General features: G+C 35.7%; 1 protein-coding gene across 4 annotated transcripts in view; it reads right to left on the reverse strand.

The window, feature by feature from the left end:
- Pkib (protein kinase (cAMP-dependent, catalytic) inhibitor beta) overlaps window positions 1-24455 on the reverse strand; it is a 96467-nt gene that overhangs the window by 56605 nt on the left and 15407 nt on the right. For 2 of the 4 annotated variants that reach the window (XM_013035118.1, XM_013035119.1), the window contains one exon: window positions 16927-17024. The exons of 1 other annotated variant lie outside the window; for it this stretch is intronic. The gene's annotated coding sequence lies outside the window, so the exon portion shown is untranslated. Of the gene's footprint in view, window positions 1-16246; window positions 16316-16926; window positions 17025-24455 lie in introns of all 4 variants that reach the window. One more of the 4 variants, XM_013035120.1, reaches the window with a different exon arrangement.

Raw genomic sequence — 24455 nt, forward strand, 5'->3', positions numbered from 1 at the left:
ATATTCTCTGGCGTTTATGGTCTTGCTTCAGAACCCTGAACATAGTAGACTTTCCATAAATGTGTATTCTTAACATTAATAATATTCTAGAAATTATGGTGACCATTGTGAATTGACTCTTAGAATATAGGATTTAGAGTCACCGTTGACCATCTGGGGAAAATGGCAAGTGAGACAAGTCTCTCATATTTCTGTTCAAGAAATGTAAACACAGTGGCAAAGAAAATATCATTTTTAAGTACCTATCCTATCTTACTGCCTTACACATAGATATCTTATTTCAACATTATGCTCTGAATGACACATATTTTCTTCATGAGAAAATCAAGGTTTCCAAAATTCAACTAATATAAAATCTAAATCCTACATTTTTCCCGCTGGATCCCACTGACAGAACATAACATAGAGATGACAACCAAGAAAGACAGGGGATGACAGAAAAAAATTATTTTGTTGGGCTCAAGCACAAAGATGATCTATTCTAACATAAAACTGAACCAATATTCTGTTGTTATTAAATGGAGCCAAGAGAAAGGTGGAAGGTAGAAGAAGGAGGCCATTTTTTTATCTCAATTTGGTTTCAAATAACCTTTACAGTATTCTAAATAGAATGTGGAGAGTTTAGTGTTAAGAGTAAAGTATCTATTTTGGAGCTAGGCTCCTCCCTACTTGGCCTTTGCCCACCAGGTTTTAACTATAGACCATTAAAAAAGTTTCCTGTTTCAGAAGAAGTAAAAATGACCAATAGACACATGAAAAAAATGCTCAACATCTCTAGCCATAAAGGAAATGCTAGTCAAAACATTGAGATTCCACCTCACCCAAGTTAGAATGCCCATTATCAAAATAAACAAACAACAATAAAAAATGCTGGTGAGGATACCACTAATATACTCTTGGTGAGAATATAAACTTGTTCAACCACTCTGGAAAGCAGTAAGGAGGTTCCTCACCAAAAAAAAAAAAAAGAAGAAGAAGAAAAGAAAAGAAACTAAACATAGAGCATCCCTAGTATCTAGAAATCCCATTCCTGGGCATTGATCCAATAGAACACAAACAAGGTTACAGTAAAGTCACCAGCACAGCCATGTTCACTGCACCACTAGTCACCCTAGCCAAGATATGAAATCAGCCCAGATGCCCCTCAATGGATAAATGGATTAAGATTAAGAAAATGTGCTATATATATATATACACATACATATATATATATATATATATATATATTATATACATATACACACACACAATGAAAAGAACTACATTGTACCATTTGTAAGGAAATGGAAAGATTTGGAGAAATTATATCAACTGAAGTAAGCCAGACCCAGAGTAACAAAGGTTGTGTATTTTCCCTCATTTGTGGTACCTCAACTGTGGTAATAAATCTATAAGTAAACACATTGGGTGGTAGTTGAGTGGTTAGAAATGAATTAATAGAAGTATAATAATAGACTATGGAGCATTCAAATAGTATAATTTTTTAAAGAAAGACTTGGTCAAGTCTTTCCATTTCCTAACGAATGGGGCAATGTCATTCTTTCTGATGAAGGCATAGAATTCCATTGTGTATATATACCACATTTTCTTGATCCATTCATCTACTGAGGGGCATCTGGGTTGGTTCCATATCTTAGCTATAGTAAATAATGCTACAATAAACATAGTTGGCTTGTCAAGAAAAAATTATATTAATATCTAGTAGATGTCTGAGTCAAGCAGAAATGGTCAGATAAGGTGATGTTAGGAAAATGAACCCTAAGATATGTATTCAAATGTTTTTTTTTCTTTCATGCATTTGTTTCTAACGCATTTATGAGATTATTTCTTTGTTGCTTTGTATGTCCCTCCCCCACAGTATAACCCCTGCTTTCACTGTACTTTATGTTGGTATAATTTGTGGAGGAGAAGGGGAAAAACAAGTCGTTTAAATAAGGATACAGGTGGACCCGTTGCAACAATGAGAAGTACAAGTTGTCATATCGGAAATGAACTTTACAACTTTGGTGGGGGAGGGGAGGATTGGGTGGGGGGCTGGGGGAGGCTGGGAAGGGATGGGAAGGGGGAACAAAGGAGGAGGCTACAATGCTTGATAAGAAATGTACTCATTATCTTGCCCATCTAATTGTAACCCCTATGTACAGTATTTTCACAATAAAAAATAAATTAAAAAAATTTTTTAAAAGAAAGACTTGGTCAAAGCCCAACAAAATAAGCACCAGGAAAGAGTATATGCAAGGGTTGGGATAGGACCAAGGAGACATGGGTAGATAAATGAAGGGGGGAAATGGAGAGAATGCAGTCAGAAATTCATGGTATATATCACAAAATTAGGAAAAATATGGAAAGGAATGGACTGAAGGAGGATGAGAATGTTAAAGGGAGCGACACTGATCAAGATGCATTATATGCATAAACTGCCTTGTTAAATGACACCTTCTTTGAACAACTACAGCTATATGTTACAGTCCTGTCAAAGCAGGACCAAAAAAAATTACAGACATTACTGTCACAACAAGGACACAAATGCAAAGTGGAGGTGATTCTAAACAACCCTTTACTATCTACTATCTGGTCTATGTGGGCCTTTCCACTTCTGCTAAATTTATATGATTTTAGTAGTCCAAGGCAGTTTGACGTATCTCTTCAAAGATAGACGGTAAACTATGTCATTTGGTTTCTCCCACAACCAATAAGGAAGTACAGTGTTTAGTAGGTTTCCGGATATTAGAAGCTATATCCACTACTCCCTGGGTAGCTTTCTCTTGCTCAATTTCTGGGTGACTCAAACAGCTGCTAGTTTTGAGAGAAAAAAAAATCTCTGAATACAAGAAGGCTCTTCAAAAAACCCAGTCTTCCTTGTATGCTGCTCTGTTGTTGGGATATATGATTCATCAGATTCAATAGTGCTTGAAGTGCCAGTTATAAAAGAGATGCTATTTTAAGCCATTAGCAGGGTCTACAGGTGAATCACAGAATAAGACCTCAGAATTTTGGAACAAAGCTCTGCCTTCCTTTGAAAATAACTACTATCTCTTGAGAAACCACATTTAAGCGTGTGATTGAATTTTTGAAAGTGAATATGCAATCATGGTCCACCAATTTACCATGAGACTTGAGCTATCCATTCTGAGCTAGCCTAGCTCTCTGATTCATCAACCCTTCATATGATGATACACAGCAACATGCCAAGAGAAAATGGAAGTAGTTTATATGAGATAGGGCTCAAATAAACCCTGAAGCAACAATTTATACCAGAAAGTGGCATATATGCCCATAGTTCCTAATCCTTCCATGTTGCCTTTTTTCTTCCAGCTCACACCTATAGTATCATGGGGAAGCTCTTTAAGATCAACTGACTGGAAGAGAAATTTGAGCCTGGTTTGTGGATGGTTATGCTTAATATCAAAGTGTCACTTGGAAGTGGGCATTCGTTACAATTTAGTTCCCTTTCAATTGATCTATGAAAAACAGTGATAAAGAAAAGTCTTCATACTTGAAATAACTTCTAGTATGAGGCAGTGTTCACTTTACTTGGATAGAGATATGGCTGACACTATAAGACTACACAAAGTCATAGTATATAGCCATCATTTTAATTGGATATTCATCAACTTGCAACATGACCAGAAAGTTAGTGACGAGCATCTGTAGAAGAGGTGTGTGACCTATTTATATTGTTAGCTATGATCTTTACTATCACCCCAGTTAAAATAGCCATTGTCAAGAAAACTAACAATAACAGATGCTGGGGGGATGTGGCCAAAAGGGAATGCTACTACACTATTCTTAGGAATGTAAACTTGTTCAACGACTCTGGAAAGCAGTACAAAGGTCCCTCAACAGACTAAGCATAGAGCCTTCCCCATGACCCCGCAATCTCACTCCTGGGCATTTATCCAACAAACCAAAACACAGGCCACCAGCACAACTGTGTCCAGTGTAGCATTGTTTACTGTAGCTAAGATATGGAACCAACCTAGATGCCCCTCAATGGATGAATGAATCAAGAAAATGTGGTATATATTCACAATGGAACATTGCCCCATTTATAAGGAAATGGAAAGACCTGTAAAAATTATAATTACCGAAGTAAGCCAGACCCAAAGATCACTAGGGCTCAATAGCTACGTGTAGATGATCATATAAAATGATGTTTATGGAAATGAACTTCAAGAAATGAAAACAAGTGGGGTTTTTTATTTTACTTTTTGTGGGTCTTTTGTGTGTTTTTGACCCCTCCCTTTTTGTCACTGTTTTTTATTTCTATACTCTTGTCCTGTTTGTAAATTTATCTGCTTGGGGGATGGCAAGGGAAAGCACAGAAATAGTGATGCAAAGGATGAACTGATTCAGTAATGATACTCACTAGACACTATGTTGAAAATGACTATACAACTTGGGGTTGCAGGTGAAGGAAGAAAAAATCCGAGAGAAAATGAGGGGAAAGGTGACACTATTCACAAAGAAACATACTCAATACCTAACTAATGAAACTGCAACCCCTCTTTATGTCACCTTTACAATAAAAAAGAGGGGGTATATGAGTAGATCTCTATAAAAGACAACATGAAAATATGTGTATCTTCCATAAATATTAAACAAAAAGTAACCATGGTGAGAGGATTTTAGTAATTAAGCAGATAGGATGACTTTACCCACTAGCATCTTTACCCAATGGATTCATTAATAGTTTCCATGATCACTAAGAGGAAGCTTAGATTTGGTCTCGGCAGCATGGACTTCCATTCACCAAAGCCAATTTAGTGATAGCCAGCAGAAGGCATCAACACTGAATTCCAACAAGACATCCTTCATCTGAGTGGTGATCCAAGGTACCCAGAAGCAGGTTGGTTACAGTAGATTATTTCCATCATGCAAACAACAACAGTTTGCAATTACTGGAATAGATATACTGGAAATAAATGTATTCTCCAAGCAAGCAAGCAATGTATCTGCCAGAATTTTACTCTCTGAATGTACAGAATTTTTAAATTAACTGTTCTGCTATTCCACATAGCTATTACTTTTCATCAAAGACCAAAACAGGATAGAAATTCTCATTAAGTGTCTTTCCAGCATGCCATCATGCATCTTTAGGTCAGCAACATATGATGGAATAGTGGAACCATTTTTGATGAATAACTAGGTAGAAGAACCTTGCTGAGCTTTGGAAATATCCACTAAGACGGTGCCTGTGCTCTAAATTTCCATCTGTATATGATCAATACATGGTGTTCTATAGCCAGGATTCATCAATCTAGTGATAGATAACATTCATTAATACCTTTGGCCATGCACAGGACAATTTTGATTACTAATTCAGCCACATTATGCCTTGGTGGCCAAAGGCCTTAGATTCAAAAGAAAGAGTGCTTCCTTTAAGATACATTAATAATCCCATTGAAGTAGGTTCCATACCAACCACTTTGTGATGCCCACACTTTGAATCAATAGGCAAAAAAAAGATAAAATTTGATGCTGACTGATACTAATTACTGAGGTGTCACAGGGCTTTGATACACAATGGAGGTAAAGAATATGTCTAGAAGAAAGAGATCTCTTGGAGCATCTGTTATACTGTGAGCGTTGTTTGTCACCTCTGAAACGTGTTGGAGTTTGATGGCTTCTTTTGGGTATTAAGAGTCTAAACCTAACCTTAATGATGGTGTTTAGAAACAGGGCCATTGGAACATGGTTAAAAATAAATCATCCTGGTAGAGATCTTATGATTGAATATTGATGGCTTTATGAGATGAGAGGACAGAAGACTTATAAGCACACATGTACCTCTGTCTCTTACCATGTAGAATTCCACCTTGGAAGTCTGCTATCATCAAATGCAAGCCCTTGACCTTGAACTAGAACTGTCAGCCAAAATCAATCTCTTATCTTTGTAACTTGCTCTGTAGTGTTCTGTTCTTAGTAACAGAAAATAAAAAATAAATCATCCATGATTAGAATTTGAGGACTGCTAATGGTACAGACCCTTTAAAAATGAAGGTTTGAGTGATCCTACAGGAGAAGAACCATGACCAACACCAGTATCATAAGAAATACCCTGAATGAAGACTAGAGAGATGAGGTACCTTTTTATGAACTAGATAAATACTAAACACTTTTGCAAAAAGTTAAGAATCAGGCAAGAGTTAGGGTCCAATGTTTTGCTCCTTGGAGAGGTAATTACTGGTTTGATATAAAGTATTCTCTAGTAACATAGTAAGGCCTGATAATTCCCTAAATAATTCCCAGGAAAACAGTCATTTCAAACTTGGATTAGTGTAAGACAATTTCAGCAACTTCCACTCATTTTTCTCTCTCAATGGCAGAGCATTTCAACCAGTTCCTATTCCTTTCATTTTGTGCTCTTTTCTCTGATAGATGACTTCTTCCTAAGGAAAAGTAAGAAGAGTAAGAATAGCATGTCCACATTTTATTCTTCTTTTAATCAGAGCTACATGGAAAGATTCAACTGTAGGGGATTTAATCTGGTCTGAAATTAACTTGAAGCTTTCCAAAAAAGACAAAAATAATTGGCAAAGCACACTTAAATGATCAACACTATGGTTTTCCAGTTTTTGAAAGTTAATCATGTGTTTTTTTCTAAGGGATGTCCAAGTCAGTATTTAGGAAAGTCTGTCTGGCTCCTTCACTGCCCAAATAGGACCTTTGTGCTAGTCTACCCAATATCCCCAAGCCTGCATTTCAAGCCCTAGCCCTAGCCTCAACCTTGGGGATCAGACCTCTTGCTTATCTACCTAAATAATTATCTTCCTCCAGACTCTGTGTCACCAGGGCCCACTCACCTGTGGGGACACCATCTGCTGCCCTTGCTGGCCCCTCCTGGAGAGTCATGACTACCTGTTGCTAGTACTGTTCTCTCCTGCAAAAAGAGTCCACTGACATAGTTGGACTTTCTCCTACCATAAATTCCAGTTCCCATGAGCCTGCCTTTTCTTTAAAACAAAAACAATCCATCCCTCTGTCATAAAGCTCCTCTGTCAGTGTTATGCAGTTCAATTGCCTTAATCTGAAAATATTTCCATTTTAGAGTTTTCAAGCATAACGAAAACAGACTTCGGGTTGCTCAACAAGAGTTATGGGCATGTGATAAATCAAAACAAACACAAAACAAAGGCAAGAGACAGTTGAGGATGGCAATCCTCAAAGCAAAAATACTCTCTATAAACACGAAACACAACACTTCATTAAACAACCTATAAGCAATATTCTAAGCATTATACAAATGGCAACTGGTTAAAACTTAATAACCCTATCAGTTCTGTTTTACAGATTAAATACATTGAGACAGAAAAGTTAATTTGCTTGAGCCCACTCATTTTATAAATGGTACAAGTTAAACTCAAATTTGATAATCCATGATTTGATCTAAGGCATTGTGCTGTGTCTTTTAGTGATTTCTGAGATTCATGCAGCCAGATTTGACATAGGACCACTATAGAACACATTTTATTTTCAATACTTAAAATCCCTCCCTGAAACCTTTTGATGAGTTTATGTGTCTACCTAATGCCATCTTTTTTGGAAGTAATCTTAACTTTTTAGGGTTCTGTCTAAAAACCAACCAAACATGTACATGCACATGTACATTTCCCTATAAGTTGAATTATAATTATTGTTATAATTTCTATGCTTATTCCAAGGTTGGATAATAGATTTACAATAAATGAACCAAAACAGTATGTGTTCTCAGAACCTAACCTTCCTAGTATAACATAAGGATTGCTACATTTTTATTAAGAACATAATTAGATGAAACCCAATGTTTAACATATGTTAGATATTTACATGTCATTTGGATTATAGTATTTTAGAAATTATCATTTTTACTGGATAGTCAAGAACACTGATTTTTTTGTGAACATACTGTACAGAGGAGTTACAATTACATAGGCAAGATAATGAGTACATTTCTTATCAAGCATTGCAGCCTCCTCCTTTGTTTACCCTTCACATCCCTTCCCAGCCTCCCCCCCCCCACCAAAGTTGTAAAGTTCATTTTCGACATGACAACTTGTACTTCTCATTGTTGCAACGGGTCCACCTGTATCCTTAAATGACTTGTTTTTCCCTTTCTCCTCCACAGATTATACCGACATCAAATATAGTGAAAGCAGGGGTTATACTGTGGGGGAGGGACCATACAAAGCAACAAAGAACTAATCTTATAAATGCGTTAGAAACAAATGCATGAAAGAAAAAAAAACATTTAAATACAGATCTAAGGGTTCATTTTCCTAACATCACATTATCTGACCTTTTCTGCTTGACTCATACATATACTAGATATTGCAAATAAGGGAAACCATGGGACCTATGTTTCTGTGGGCTTGGCTTACTTCACTTAATATAATTAAGAACACTGATTTTACTTATCTCATAAATGTAAAAGCAGAACAAAGCAAAGTAAGAGAAAATTTAAAAGCATTTTATAATCTTAGGAGTTGTATAGTTTGGATTTAAAATAAAAATAAAATAAGGAATTATTTGTTCTCACACTATGTTGTCTAACTGTGAAGAACACCTGAGATTAGCTTTCATTAAAGAAATATAAGCCCTGGGTTGGAAATGCAAACTCCTTGGTTTCCTGTGGTTTAACCAGTGAGTCAATTTCCTGTTTCTAGTAGTGTTCTGGTATATCTAAACCTCTATAAAGTTAGATGTGTCAGGTTCTTTAACAAGCCAGAAATCAAAACAACTTCAGGGAGACAACAACTTGGCAATTAACTAGAAAAGAAATAAATTCTGATCGCCAGTGACAAGTTATTCACCAGCCCTCATTCTTAAACTATTAGAGCAAATAAGACGAGAGTGCTTTACCCCAGTGAATAAAGGTATTGAGTTTACCCAGTAGATCACATCTCTAGGAAAAATGATGGGTGGAAGCTATATTGTAATCAGTCCTTCTGAAGTCAGGGTAGTAGGTATTTTCATTAAGAATTCATTGTCTTATTTCTCTATTTTTTTAAACCTAGGATATACCATACAAATAGAATAATGAGCCAGAAAGCTATATATATATATATATATATATATATATACTTTGTCCTGTTAAATTAATTTTAAGTGTTGATCGAGTCATTACAAAATTGCCATTAACCAGATATATAAAACAATGCCTAAAGAATAACTTTAGATAAAAATAATTCATACGCTGAGCAACACTCAAAACAGGAAGAGGTTCTAGGACCTCTGCCCTGAAAGCCTGAGCAGACATCTTCCCTTGTGGTTGCTTGCACAGATTCTTGAACAGATTCTCTGACTTCCCATATAGTTTGGATTTAGCATTTTTTAAAAAGTTCCATTACTTATAGCAGAAGAAGACACAAGAATCGTTTTTCTTCTAATTGTTTCAGAAATATCATTCTGTTTTGCACAGGCTAGATGTAGAAGTAAGGTAAATCATGCAATGTGAGTAGCAAATGAAATAGAATTTCATAAGAAAAAAATTAAAAGAATGAATACTTATTGTTTTTGGAAATTTCAAATTTGTAAGCCAAGACTAAATACTAGGATGGTTCCAAGTAAAAATATAAAATGGATTAGAATCACTTAAACTAATTTATAGGAGAGGAGATTTGAGTAAATATAGCACTTTACTTAAAAGGATGAGTTTAAGAAAATACTTCAAAATGAAAGGAGTCAATTCTGGGAAATGAGAGTTGATCTTAATTTTTTTCATATTTTAAAAAATTACAGTTGTTCAAAGGAGGTGCCACATAACAATGCAGTGTATGTACATCTTGACCAGTGTCACCCCTTCAACTCACCCCCCCTTACTTTTCTTAATTTTGTGATGTACACAATGAATTCTTTACTGTATTATCCCCCACCCCTACTGATCTTATTACTCTTCATTTGTCTTTGCACTTAAACATTTTAGTGTAAGTACAGCTGTCCCTTGACTAGTCATAAAGTAATGTTACTATAAAATGTTTCTCAACTGAAATTATTGTGAATTGAATATGTTTAACACACTTAACTTACTGAACACGAGAGCATAGCAATGAGTTCACTGCAGAATCTTAGTAATTTCTCTGCAGGTTTGGAAGCTGATCAGAACTATGGCTTGGTCTGTGGGCTAGCATACACTACATATGGCTGTCCTGGGAAAAGATTAAAACTAAAACTCATAACTATAGTTGCTACTAAATAAGTGTTGTTTTTACATCATTACTAAGTGGGAAATCATAACTCAAAGCATTTCAAGATAAGAACAATCTGTGTACTCTACTATAGAGAAAATAAGTCTGATTGGAGTACATAGTATGAATGTATGGAAATGTCACAATGAAACCCCTTTATACAATAAATATATAGTAATAGAAACAATTCAAAGAAAACAGAATACAGATACTTCAAGTAAAAACAAGGTGAACTAATCAAAGAAGCACAGAATAAAAGAGTAGAGTGGGGTGATTTTCGTTTATTTTATTTTATTTTTTTATGTGGTGCCAAGGAATTGAACCCAGTGCCTCATGCATGCTAGACACTCTACCAGCAAGCCACATTCTAGCCAAGAGTATAGTGTTTATAGGGCTCATTTATTGTAGCTGATAAGCATGCCCAAGTCAGTCATAGCTCATTAAGTTCATAATGTTATTTATAGATGATCACTAAATGCTTTATTACACTTATGTTAGCACAATCTGGCTTTAGCTCCACAAACTGAGTCCTTTTGGATTTCTTAATCATTAATATAAATAATCCAATGATTGATTTCAATAACATAACAAAAAATAGGAATTGATTGCAACACAGCAATCAAAACTGAGTAACTCCCCAGTACTCATCCAACATGTATAAGCATGCTTTATTACAACAGGTCAGAGCACATTATCCATGACCACCTTTGATATAACAAACTCAAGTTGAAAATATGGGTCCTATATCATAATATGAAGACTGAGTTAAAATTAAATATTTTCAGCAACTAAGTTCAGACAAGTAAGAGAGTGCTAATAAAATGGAACAATTGGTCTGTTGAGTTTTCTAATGCTGGTTTTCTAATATGATGGCGCATGTCAGAAAGGTTCTGTTATTTACAAAGACAAAATATGGAAGTTCTTTTTACAATAGGTCTCCCTTTCATTTTCTATATTATTTAAATCTAGAAAGTCTAAATGTTTACTAAGTACAATCCTAGTTTCTTATAGAAATGTGAGATAAAATATCTACAAAATATTATTTTTGAAATGCCTACTTTATTTTAAACATCATAATTAGTTCATAGACACATTATATTATTCAATTCTCACCAATGTTGTACAATATATACTTTTACTAATAATTTCCTTGATATAGGAACTAAGAGTCATGGATGAGTGATTTAGCTAAAACCTCAGAGTTAAATGGAAAAGTTGGTGGGCTTGACTCTTTTGAGCATAGGATTTCCTCATTGTGTTGTTTTCAGGAGCGCCCTTCTCAGATTAGTCATTTCAGTAACCAATCCAAATGAATAACTCAACTACCTCTTGCCAACTTCTCCCCATTCAACATATAGATCCCTTTGCTACCAAATGGTAGCAAAGTTATGGTAACACTGGGTTATCAGAACTAGATCCCTACAATTTCAAGCAGCCATTCCTTGAGTTAAAAAAAAAATCTTTCTTCCTCCCATACCATCTACTTAATCTAGTTTTGCCCCCTTGATTGCACACAATGATCATTTAAGTATGATATTTCTCAATGCATTGAAGTTATTAGCATGCTATCCCTGGCACCTACTAAAGGAGGAGATTAGCCACTCCTAATACAGTGCTCTTAGTATTCTTCAGAACGTTTGGCCAGTCTTTCTCCAACATGGCGTTTCTATGATGGTGCTCCACAAACTTTGGGAAACTGTGAAGCCTTTTCAACAGTGTATCAGCTGAACCCCAAATCATTCCAGCCCAAAGAATATAGAGCAAAAGTTCAATGAATATTAATTGGATAAAGGAATGAGATTTGCCCACTCTGAATATTAATTAGCAATTACTTTGATCTGTAAGAACTAAGGTTAACTGGCTAACTTCCTTTGTTTTTCTTGTATATCCCCTTTACTCTCCTCCACAAAAGTATCTTATCTGTTCTGCTTTTTGTTTGTTGGTTGTTGTTTTTTCTTATCTCCTATTTTTCCTTCTAGAATTGACTACTTATAAGCCAGTTTTGATTTGTTTTGTTGACAGTCTTCAAAAAAGTGGCAGTTTAGCCAGAATAACAATGAACAAGATTTATTCCTTTATCTTTGGAGTTGTGCTTATTTGATTTTGTTAGTCTTATTTCAAACAAAACAGCCAAGAATTCTTTTTCTTTGATTACCAATGATGAGAAGAAACCCTTTTATATAGTTCTTTTGACCATATACAGGACATTTTTCTGGGCATGGTAAAACTTACAAATAAACAAACATGCTCTTTTCTTTTTGTCAGTCATGGGGTTGAACTCTGGGCCTGGGTGTTGTCCCTCAGCTCTTCAGCTCAAGGCTAACACTCTACCACTTGAGCTACAGCTTAACTTCCAACTTTTTCTGCTTATGTGGTGCTGAGGAATCAAACCCAGGGCCTCATGCATGCAAGGCAAGCACTCTACCATTGAGCCACCCTCCCAGGCCCTAAACATACATGCTTTTAAACCAGTGTTTGTTTAGAGTTACTCATACTGCCTTCTTTTGTTATTCTTCCTTTTCAAAAATGTTCTATTCCCAGGTTCTCCATTCTCTTATTGGCAAACTTTTCCCTAAAATCTCTTCAAGATTTTTAAATAAAATTGTATTAAATTTATAAGGCTAGGGAAGAAAATAATTTTATAGCATTTATTATTTTCATCCAAAAATGTAATGTAGATCTTCAGCACCATTTATAAGTTTAGGGAACAGAATGGCTATAGAACATTTATTATTTTTATCCAAACATGCAATGTAGAACTTCATTACTACTAATCTCATTTGTGTTTCTTATTATATCATTGCTGTTCTTTTTTTCACTTAGGTCTTGCATATTTTCTGCATAGTTTATTCAAAGAATAGTTTATTCATAGATAATCATTTCTACAGTAACTGGCACTTCATTGTGTTTGTAATTTATTGCTATTATAATGAACTTTCATTTATATAAACCTATCTTTTATAGCTTTACTTAACTTTGGTTCCTTGCTCTAACAGTTTCTCAGTTGAGTTTCTTGGGATTAATAATATTAAAAATCTATTAAAGTATCATCTTTTGAAAAATAATTGTAACTTTTGAGTCTACATGATATAATATTGAAGCCTAAAGACTCATGATTCCAGCCTCCTGAGCTCTATCTGAACTCAGATACTTTCTTGCTCTACAACTTAGTTGAGTTATATGCTTTTATAGGTCTCAACTTTCTAATTTGAAAATGAAACCTTATAATAATTAATACCTCCTGGGATTGTTATAAAAATTAAATAAGCTAAGATGTGTGAGTCATTTAGATCTTAGTGAATATAAATAAGAAATCAGAAATATTTCGTTTCCTTTTCATTAGTTAGAATTTGTATCATATTTCTCTAGGTGATGAAACTGGACATGTAATAAGCCTCTAGAAATTTCTTTTCATGGACTCACTGTTTTACATTTTAATTCATACTTTCTAGTCCTAAATTGCCATGCGAGTGTATTTTCCCCTTTTTTGAGAGTCTATTAATGTTTAATGTTCAGTTTTTAACATCAATCTGTTCAAAATTCTTTACACCTTTTTATTGAAAGAAAAAAATGACATTTTATCAAATGTCATTTGTTATCCATTAAGAAATAAAACAGATCCAAGTTTTATTTTTTGGTCTGTGATTATTAAATTATTTTTAATAAATTTTCACTGTCACATTCATAGGATATAATTTTATCCTTAAGTGATTTTGTGTATTTCTAATTCCTTTAGCTCATGTTTTCATAAATATTTGTCATTTTTCCTTTTATAGTTCTTTTGATATTTTTTCTTATTTGTGGAGTGTTTCAGTATGATTTTTTTTTATTAAGTGAATCTGAAAAATGAATCGGAGCCCTGTAACAAAGTTCTTTGGGTGTATGACAATGGATTCCTTAAAAGTATATTTTCAAAACCAGATCATAAAAAAGTACCTGGTGAAAACAAGGTAGCTTACTCATTTAAGCGGAAAACATCTTAGCTTCTTCCAAACCTTTCTGTCAGCTGGTCAAGGATATATATAGACTTAAACATCAGACAGAATTAGGCTCAAATCCTAACATCACCGCCCACCCGCTAAATATGTGCATTTGGCAAGATACACTTTTATCATAGAGAAAAAAGTATAAACTTTCAGTCCCTTTTTAGAGTTACCTTGAGAATTAAATAGACTTATATTTGTAAATCACTGTATACACAACACACAGTACTAGCTCAGTACATGACTTTATATGTTACCTTTAATTTTCCTTGAATAAAAAAATTAATTTTACAATTCGACTAGTTATCTTTTCATAGTATGAATGGCTCAGTGAATTGTGTAAAGATGTGTTTTCATAAAATTATTTCATTGAAATTACTTCACAGTAAAAGGTAAATTTGAATTGAAATATTATCAGGGGCATGATGATGAACTTAAAGCTTGACATTAGATGCTCCAATGAGACATGGAACCATAAGAATGAAATCACAGACGGTTAACAATAGTTTTAGGAAGCCAGGCTGAACGTCTAAACCTCATGTAATGTCTTCCACTCTTTCCTGTCACCATAGCCTTAGTCTCATAGAAACTTGAGAATGGAGGAGAATGGGAGAGCCTTTACCCCCACGGAGGTTTATTCCAGGATCTGCAGATCCACCATCTAATCAACAGCAGAAAAGCACATGTCTCTTTCTGCATGGCAAAACAAACATTCAGGGATCAAAGTGGATTCAAAGCAAATTCTGCCAACCTGCAAAATTTTTGCAAAATAGCAGTGAGACTAAAATCTTATTGAATGGATGCATACTCCATTTTCAAAAGGCATATACAGATATATTTACCTCACTAATCAACTGCATTACACAAAAACATACAACTGTTTCACTCTTTCTCAAAAAAATGTATTAATTTGGGGTTTATGTCCACTGATCAATATTATCAAAAATATTACTCCTATGTAGCTACTCAATAGGCTGAGATTGGAAGGCAGTTTGAAACCAGCCTAGGCAAAATGTGATACAGTAAAGCCATTAGCAGGACCATGTTCATTACTGTACCATAGCCAAGATATGGAATCAACCCAGATGCCCCTTAATGGATGAATGGATATTGAAAATATGGTACATAGGGCTGGGAAGGTGGCCCAGTGGTAGAGCGCTTGCCTTGCATGCCTGAGGCCCTGGGTTCGATTTCTCAGCACCACATAAGCAAAAAGAAAAAAGCCGGAAGTGGCGCTGTGGCTCAAGTGGTAGAGCACTAGCCTTGAGCTGAAGAGCTGAGGGACAGCGCCCAGGCCCAGAGTTCAGGCCCCACGACCGGACCAAAAAAAAAAGAAAATATGGTACATAAATACAGTGGAATTTTACCCATCTATTAGAAAGAATCATTTGTGAAGAAATGGAAGGTTCTGATAAAATCATACTAAGTCAAACTCAGAGAGACTAGAATTAATGTATAAATCTATAAGTCAATACTTTGAGTGGGCTGAAGGTGTGCACAAATGTATTGTCTAAAATGTGGTAGATTCAAGGATTCAGCCTTCCTGAGAAAGGCTGACAGTTCCACAAAATAAACACCAGGAAATCTGTATTCAAAAAGGGGGCTATGATCAAGGGGAGAGGGCTAGATCATTAAAGACAGGAAGACAGAGAAAGCAGTCATAAAATTCAATGCATATTCTATGACAGTAAGAAAACTGAGGAGGGGCTGGGAAGGTGGCCCAGCGGTAGAGCATTTGCCTTGCATGCATGAGGCCCTGGGTTCGATTCCTCAGCACCACATAAGCAAAAAGAAAAAAGCTGGAAGTGGTGCTGTGGCTCAAGTGGTAGAGAGCCAGCCTTGAGCTGGAGAGCTGAGGGACAGCGCCCAGGTCCAGGGTTCAGGCCCCACGACTGGACCCAAAAATAAAAAATAAAAAAAAAGAAAATTGAGGAAAGAGTGGGAGATGGGATTGGGAGGGATGAGTGAAAACCTTGAAAGGGGTGACATTGATCACATTCATTGTATTTGTAAGTTGTTGAATGTCAATTCCTTTATGCAGCTACCTAAATTATGTATCTAAAAGCTGGGTGAGGTAATGCCACACCATCATTTCACCTGCACAGGAAGCAGAAACAGGATCATCACAGTATCACAGTCCAGGCTAGTCCTGCAAAAAGTGAGACTCTGTTCAAAAAATAAAGAAAGCAAAGAAGGATTCGATCTGGTGCGAGAGCAGTAGAGTGTCTGCCTACCAAACATGAAGCCTACCCAACATGAGTACCTCATTTACTGAGACCTGAGTACCACCAAAAAAACAAACATGAAACTAGAGTACCAACAAACATGGGAGGCGAGTACCACCCAAAACAATTTACTTGTGTTTAATTGTCAATGAGAGAGCAGTTATGAGGAAAATAATATATATCTGTATATGTCAATATCATGAATTTCTCCCAGGTTTTAAAGATGACAGATTTTAAAATAGTATTATGATAGGCCAGTTGCCTAAACTAAGGATGACTTAGGTAAGCACAGCTAAGAATAAAAACTAGCAAACCAAGCTTGTCTCTCTACTAAGCAGGGTCCCTGGCTGACACAGGATGGAACTGGATCCCTCAAGGTCTCAGGATGTATTATTTACTGATGATTTGTAACAGTAGCTAATTCAACTGTATCCATTTACATTCTAAAATAAGGAACCCTCACCCTACCATTTCTCTGCTGTCCTTTGCTTGATAACAGCAAAGGCATTTCAGGAACTTCCCCTGGATCAGGTGAACATGAATTGTACCTACCTTTTGTCTCTTCTGCCCCGGTATGGTCTCAGTTATTATGGCTTTTCTGTTTTCCCCAGATTACTCTTGATGGAGTGTCTTTTCAATATACCATAACCCTTAAAGGAAATGAAATGGATAAATGCTTCTAGTTCTTTGTTGCCTTAAGTAATGTAAAAGTGGTTTTTTGGGCAAAAAGAAAAAATATATATAATTTCAAACATTCAAATACTATAAAATTTTAAAGCAATCTCCATTATTCCTTATCCTATTTTTTTTCTATTTGTCTGAGATCAAGAGGACAGATTTCGTTGAGCAATCAGGTCTATGCTTCCTTATAAATGAGTGTAATTTTTTTTTATTACTTTGTTCACCCCAACTCATCAATTGTCTTCTGAGAAGTCCTTGTGTTTTGTCTTTAATGATATAAAAGAAGCTGTCAGAAAACATTCTTACCAAAGAGCAAAATCAACAATATAGAAAGATACATTGTTTTCCTTCAGATTTTCAAGTTTCTATTGACTAGATAGATAAGTGACAGCCTTTCTCAAATGTGTGACTGAAATATCTATATATCCCTGCAGCGGTTCATCTTTGATTTTCAATGCCAAGGAGAAAAGACATTGTTTTCCTCGATCACCTGACATAGTGATTGACATGCTTGTGCAGAAACAAACCCAATAGAATCCAGTCTTCACATAAAGCCTCAGCATCAAGAGATAACCAAGAAATTTGCTATGAATAGACAGCTGACCCACATTTTTTCCTGTTAGGCATTTCTGTATTACATGTCCCCATTTTAAAAATAAGAATACATACAACAGCCTATTTATTTTCATTTCCAAATACACTTCTCTGAGAAGTGGCTACAACTGACCATTAGTCAAAATGGAACCCATTCACTGAGGTAGGCTACATACATTAGCAGATACATAACAGAACCTTAGATGTCCTGCATGAAAAAGCCATGTTTTTCCTAACATTTGTTTTATCTTAAAGAAATCATTGTTTTTTTTCCTGAATGTAGGTATATCAATATATCACTCTGCTTGTATTTTCTGTCTGTCCAACTTTATTAGACTTAATGTAAGCAAGAGACTCCATTTTGTTCTATTTAGGGATTCATGCTGTCTGCTATCTTCTCTCCATGCTGTCTGCATTCATGCTGTCTGCTATCTTCTGTTAAACAATCAAATTCTACCCATTTCAGGCTCTCAATACTCTGCAGCTCACTTTTCCTTCGAAGGCCATGTGCACAGCCACCCTCCAGTCTGACTCTGCATCCACATGGCCTCCATCTTATCAATTCCTGCAGAGATTGTGGATAATATCCTTCACAAGCCTTCCTCAACTGAAACTTCCTCTTCCAATCCAGGCTCCACAGACCATTCACAGTGGCTCATTAACTGAACTCTAAATTCAAGTGAGACCCGTGAATCACATGTGGTGACTTTTCACATGATTCTTAAATAAATGTATCTTTGTTCTCATGATACCAGCATCACTATATTAGTCTCTCTTAAATTAGTATCCAAACAATCTGCATACTTTTTTTCCCCTTAGCCTTTGGCATTTTTCATAGCATACAGATGGAGTATTTCGAGAGGAGTTGTCAATTCAACTACATTGGATTCTAACTCATCCATTTATCAGGTTTTGATTTTGTCTCTTTCTTGTAGGTAATTACAAAGCATTGCTCACCAAGTGTGCATATGCAGTTACCCGGCCTACCTCCTCAGGTTCCTCTAAGATTCAAGGAAGATAGCATAAAATAATCTAGCAGATACACAGTTAGTGCTCTTCCCTAAGAATAATAAAATTAAAAGTTGCTTCTTTTGTTTAACACTAGATGTAGTCTGAGACCCTAGAAAGGGATCTGTGATCACACTCCTAACATCTTGCAGGTTTCTTTGAGGAATGTGATGTTCTGGAGGTTTTGTTTTTGCTTCCAAAGGAAAAGAACATCAGAGGAATTATATTCTAATGTATCTGGATTTCAAAGACATCTTGAATCAAAAAAAGCTAAAAGAAATATTGCATGACTTTACCCATGGACTGGACTTGGGGCATCTGAAAATGCTGATCTCATAGAAATAGGGAATAGGACCCCTGGTTATCAGAGCCAGGGAGGGCAGGGAAAAAGAGAACATTGGCAGACATTGAACAATAGGTTGAAAGTTACAATCCATCTCAGAATCTTCTTTTATCTTTCAAAACTAAAATTCTATACCTATTTCTTCTTCCATAAGACCTTTAATAACAACGATCCTATGTCCTACTTTTTATAAACTTGACTACTCTGGCCATTTCTTACACATGAAATTATATGGTAATATGTAACATGTATTCATAACATCATGAACACATGAATGTGTGGCATTTACTTTGGATGAAGCATACAATGATACATTATTATTTTTTAACTGTTCCAGGTTTGCAGTATTTTTTTCTACTAATGCAGTATATTCTGTATATGTGTAATGTATTATCGTCCAATATCTCAACCTTGAATATGCTCATACATGCATACACGGTTTTCTGAAGAAAGTTTTCCATATGTATAATAAAAGATGGGGAGTTTTATGAGGCAGGTATAATGGACCCTGTGACATGACACCAGCTTCCCTTTCGGAACTGAGCCACCAATTTCTCCTGCTGACAGGAGTTCGTGCTTGATAAGACATCAGGTGAGACCTTCTCTGAGAACTTCTCTGAGACTAAAAGAGGTGGCATTACATAATGCGTTGTGAAAGGATATGAAGAATATGTCCTGGACCTCCATGTGGATTGATTCTGAGGAATCAGCTTCTTCCTTTACATTAGACACGATCCTAGATACACAAGTGATACCAAGTGACTTCTGGTAAGAAAGGTAGAAATGAGTATAATGTATACCAAGCAAATGGAAGAAGATCGCAGAGGAAGGAAATTTAAAGCACAAAGAAATATGACCTGTTTTCTAGCAGGCTCAGTTGTAAGAAATCTTAACCAGCAGACAGAAAGGATAACAACTGACTTGGTAAGCAACAAGCCTGCGGATGCAGTCAAATAATAGGACTATCCATAGGAAGAGAAAGCAACTAACCATAATAAAGCAGGGTTTTTTTTTTTTATTGTTAACACTTATGCTAGCTACAAATGCTAGCTATACTACAAGTATTAGGATGTCCATTACAAATCACAAAATTAAATCTTAGAAATATTCAGTAATTTGCCAAGATCTCATAGCTAGGAAGTATATTGGAAAGATTCAAATTTTTCTCTGTATTACTTTTCCATTTAAATCACCATATATTCTTACAGAGTATATACTTACAAGGGATAGAAAATGTTTCATGATATTTGAAATGAGAGGTCGGAATCCTTTCTACATACAATGGTCATCACAACTTAATGTTTGAAAGTATATGTTAAATACAGCATGGAGATATATACCTCTAACCCTAGCTATCTGGAAAGCAGAGGTTGGAGGATCACGAATTCAAAGCTAACCCAGGCAGAACCTCAAGTTCTTGTCCCAAGAGCAAAGTATAAACAAAAACCTGGGGTGTAGCTTAAGTTGCTGAGAGCTTGTCTAGCATGTATGAGACACTGGGTTCAATCATAAGTACTTGAAAAATGTGTATGTTAATTTTATACATAATAAAACACTCATACATAGATTATAATGTATAATTATATACATGTATAATAAATATAATTATATACATGTATAATTTTATACATGTATAATTTTAATTATTTCTTAAAGTCTATGTTCACAAATTAACTCATGTTCTTTTTTTGGGGGGGAGGGGGTCCAGTCGTGGACCTGAACTCTGGGTCTGGGCGCTGTCCTTCAGCTCTTCACCTCAAGGCTAGCGCTCTACCACTTGAGCCACAGCACCACTTCTGGCTTTTTTTTTCTGCTTATGTGGTGCTGAGGAATCGAACCCAGGGCCTCATGCATGCAAGGCAAATGCTCTACCACTGAGCCACCTTCCCAGCCACTCATGTTCTTTTCGAATAGAAGCATGATGATATTTTACAAAAGGAAGCTGTGGTTTCTTGATTAGTAAATGACCATCATCAGTAGTATCAAAATGTTAGACAATTCTGCAAAACTGAAGGAAAATTGGTTGATTTAATAAGCCATGTAGGTTTTTGGGTTTTTTTAATTAAATATTTTTTATTGTAAAGATACTATACAGAGAGGTTACAATTACGTGAGTAAGGTAATGAGTACATTTCCTATCGAGCATTGTTACCCCCTCCTTTGTTTTTCCTCTACTATCCCTTATCTCCCCACCTCCCCAACTTCTCCTTCCCCACCCCCCTGAAGTTGTAAAGCTTTCTCATTTGTCAATTTTAAATCACAAATTAAAATACATGGCTTATCAACTTTTCTGATTGCTGATAAGCCATGTGTTGATAATTAAAATTTATACACAATGACCAGAATCAAAATTTTATATGTGTGTCATATGTCTAATTTATCTAAAGTTTTTCATTCAAATTCATTCTTCATTAAATAATGAATTAAAAAATGGGTGAAAATGATTGAATCAGATATATACTAATGGTTCAGATACCAGTGAATAAAAAGTTTAATGTCCATCCATTTTTTTGGTCAAACTACTTCTGTAATATTTCAAACATTCAAAATAAGCTCAGGTTTTTCCAATTGAGAATGTAATGCCTCTATTTTACAACTAAGTTTACACATTGTTTTTGGCAAAGTTGATCCAAAGTCTTAAAAGATGTTGATAAACATCAACTCTGACTGTGAAACTGCTTTGACCTTTCAGGTGCCTAGTAGAAAGTTAAACTTGCTTTTAACTATGGTGGGTTTCCCTTGTTATTGTTATGGAGTGGAGATTAAGCAAATATTTTCCCTGTGAGCTCTCTTGCTCAAGGCTAGTGCTCAACCACTTTGAGCCATAGCTCCACTTTCCAGTGTTCTGGTAGTTAATTGGAGATAAGAGTCTCATGGACTCTCCTACTCAGGCTGGCTTTGAGCTGCAATCCTCAGATCTCAGCCCCCTAAGTAGCTAGGATTACAGGTGTAAATCACCAGCTCCTGGCTAGATTTCAAAGTTTTATAAACATGGGTTCTGTGTTCTGAACCTTGTGGAACACTTTATATGTTATTTAACCCCTGCAACCTACCATATTCTTTTTCTGTGCTGAGATAGGGAGATATATTCACAATATCAGATAGTAAGGAATACCTTGACCCTGGATTTAAGTTCAGCTTAAAATATGCAAATGACTCAGTATACATGATGATTACGATTAAGCAATATCCTTGAAATTTTTACCTACCTTTGACATATACCTTTTCCCTTGTGTGATTTTCCTCTTTTTACTGTTTATTTCCTGCATGTGTGCTGTTTCACTTTATATTACAAAGCTCTAGGGAATAGGAAATTTGTGGAGAACCACCAATGTATTTCCTCTATTTTTTTCTCCTAACCTCTCCCCTTTCCTTTACAGCACATGCCAGAGAAAATCATCTCATTGTGGACATAAAAACCTTAAAAGTACCAAATATCTGATGCATTTATTTTCATATGTATAGAATTTGAATGGATATAAAGGGGCTAGATCAAAGAAGGGATTTCCTAGCTGTGAACTACAGAGTCAAAGAAGAAATCAAGTGAACTTAGTCACACAAATGATTCTGTAGTCTTCGTCTCTTGAACTCTCTAATTGTTTAAAAACTTGTTTGAAAACAAGTTTGTTGAAAATTCAGAACTTCCCTCATTAATTCATGTGATATTTATGATATAATAATCAAGAACATGGATTCTGAATGCATAGTCTAATTATAAATCTATACTGTCTACCATGGCCCAAGTTCCTCTCTGAGTCAGACAAGGCTTCCTTGCATATAAAATCAGCTTAATAATCTTTTTCACATGATTGTTAGAAGTTCAGATGCCCTACTAACCTTAAAACACAAAGAACAATACCTAGCACATACAGTATTCAGTGTGTTAGATTATGAAATCTCTTACATAAGATAAATAGAATGCTCCTGCTGATTATATAAATGATAGAAACTGTATAAAACACCTTTAAAAAGACTTAATGGCCTATAAGCCTAGCTACTCAGGAATCTGAAATGTGAAGATTGTAGTTCTAAGCCAAACAGGCAGGAAAGTCTATGAGATATTTATCTCCACTTATCTGCCAAAAAGAAACTGGGACTCAAATGGTAGAGTACTAGGCCCAAGCACTATGCACAAAACTTGTTTTAATCTTCACCAAAACTTATAAGTCACTCTGACTGCAAACACTCCATGCCAATAAAAATCCTAGGCTAGTGTTTTAGGATTTGCAATTGCTGTATCTTGACCTTTAAAACATGTGGCAGCATCTTGAATAAAAGCCATTGCTCAACACGGAAACTTTAAATCCTAAAAGCAGAACTTAGCCTTCCTGAGAGAGCTGATTCGTTTCAACACTTTCACCGGCTCTCTTGAGTGAATTGTGTACCGTGTTAAGTATGAAAACTAGCTAAGACCAGGTCTTGATGAATTGTTATTTTCTGACCTTTCTATGCAGAAAGAAAATGTAAGATAATCTTGCATTTATATTGAAGCAAATACATTACCATCTAGGTCCTCTTACCCAGAATATGATCACCTTGCTGGCTTTTCTCAAATGTTTGCTTTAGTTACCTAATTTTAATCAGAAACTGTACATATTCCATGTAGCACAATGAAAAACTAACTGCTTACGGAACCCAAAACTCAATGCCTCCAGTTCATGTTTAATTAAGTCTATATCAATAACTCCACAAAGAACCCACATCCTCATAGAATATAACGCTATCTTCTTTGATGCTAAAGTCAGATACTTACTGCTGGCAACCCTGGAGCCTCTCAGGAGGCCTGGCCCCCATCCAGGCTATGCTGCTTTTCCCATGGGGTAGCCCTACCACTACTGACAACTCCATGGGGGATGATATGCCACCACTGAGCCCCCTGGTTGCTCAGCAACAACACCTTGTGACTGCTCCACAAAGACTACTAGGCAACAGGGCTGAGTTGCACCCAGCTGTTCTCCAGCACTCTCACAAGCTCAATGGCGCTCAAGAGGGCCAAGTTAACAGGAAGCCAGGGACCCCTACTTCTTCAAGTGACTACTTATATAATCTGCACACACAGTTCTTGGACTACTCGATGGCTGTTGCTAAATAAAAATCAAGACAGAGTTTGTTCGTAGCCTGAAAGATACCCTTGAAAATACTCTTGAGTTAAACTCTGTCCTTGGAGACTTGGGGAGGCTGACAGAAAATCTAGGGCATCAGAATCCAAATTTCTGGCAAATTTTAAGTATTCGCAGCTATTGCTTATTAAATTATATTTGAAACATAACTTTGAAGGTTTTCCAAAGAATTTAGCTATTTACCTACTTTCTCTTCATAGATGGAACATTGGGAAAATATAACTTTTTAAAAATCATACATATTTTTATTTTTTATTGTGAAAATACTGTACAGAGGGGTTACAATTACATGGGCAAGATAATGAGTACATTTCTTATCAAGCATTGTAGCCTCC

Source organism: Dipodomys ordii, unplaced genomic scaffold, assembly GCF_000151885.1.
Source record: "Dipodomys ordii isolate 6190 unplaced genomic scaffold, Dord_2.0 Scaffold204, whole genome shotgun sequence".
In the NCBI taxonomy this organism is placed as follows: domain Eukaryota; kingdom Metazoa; phylum Chordata; class Mammalia; order Rodentia; family Heteromyidae; genus Dipodomys; species Dipodomys ordii.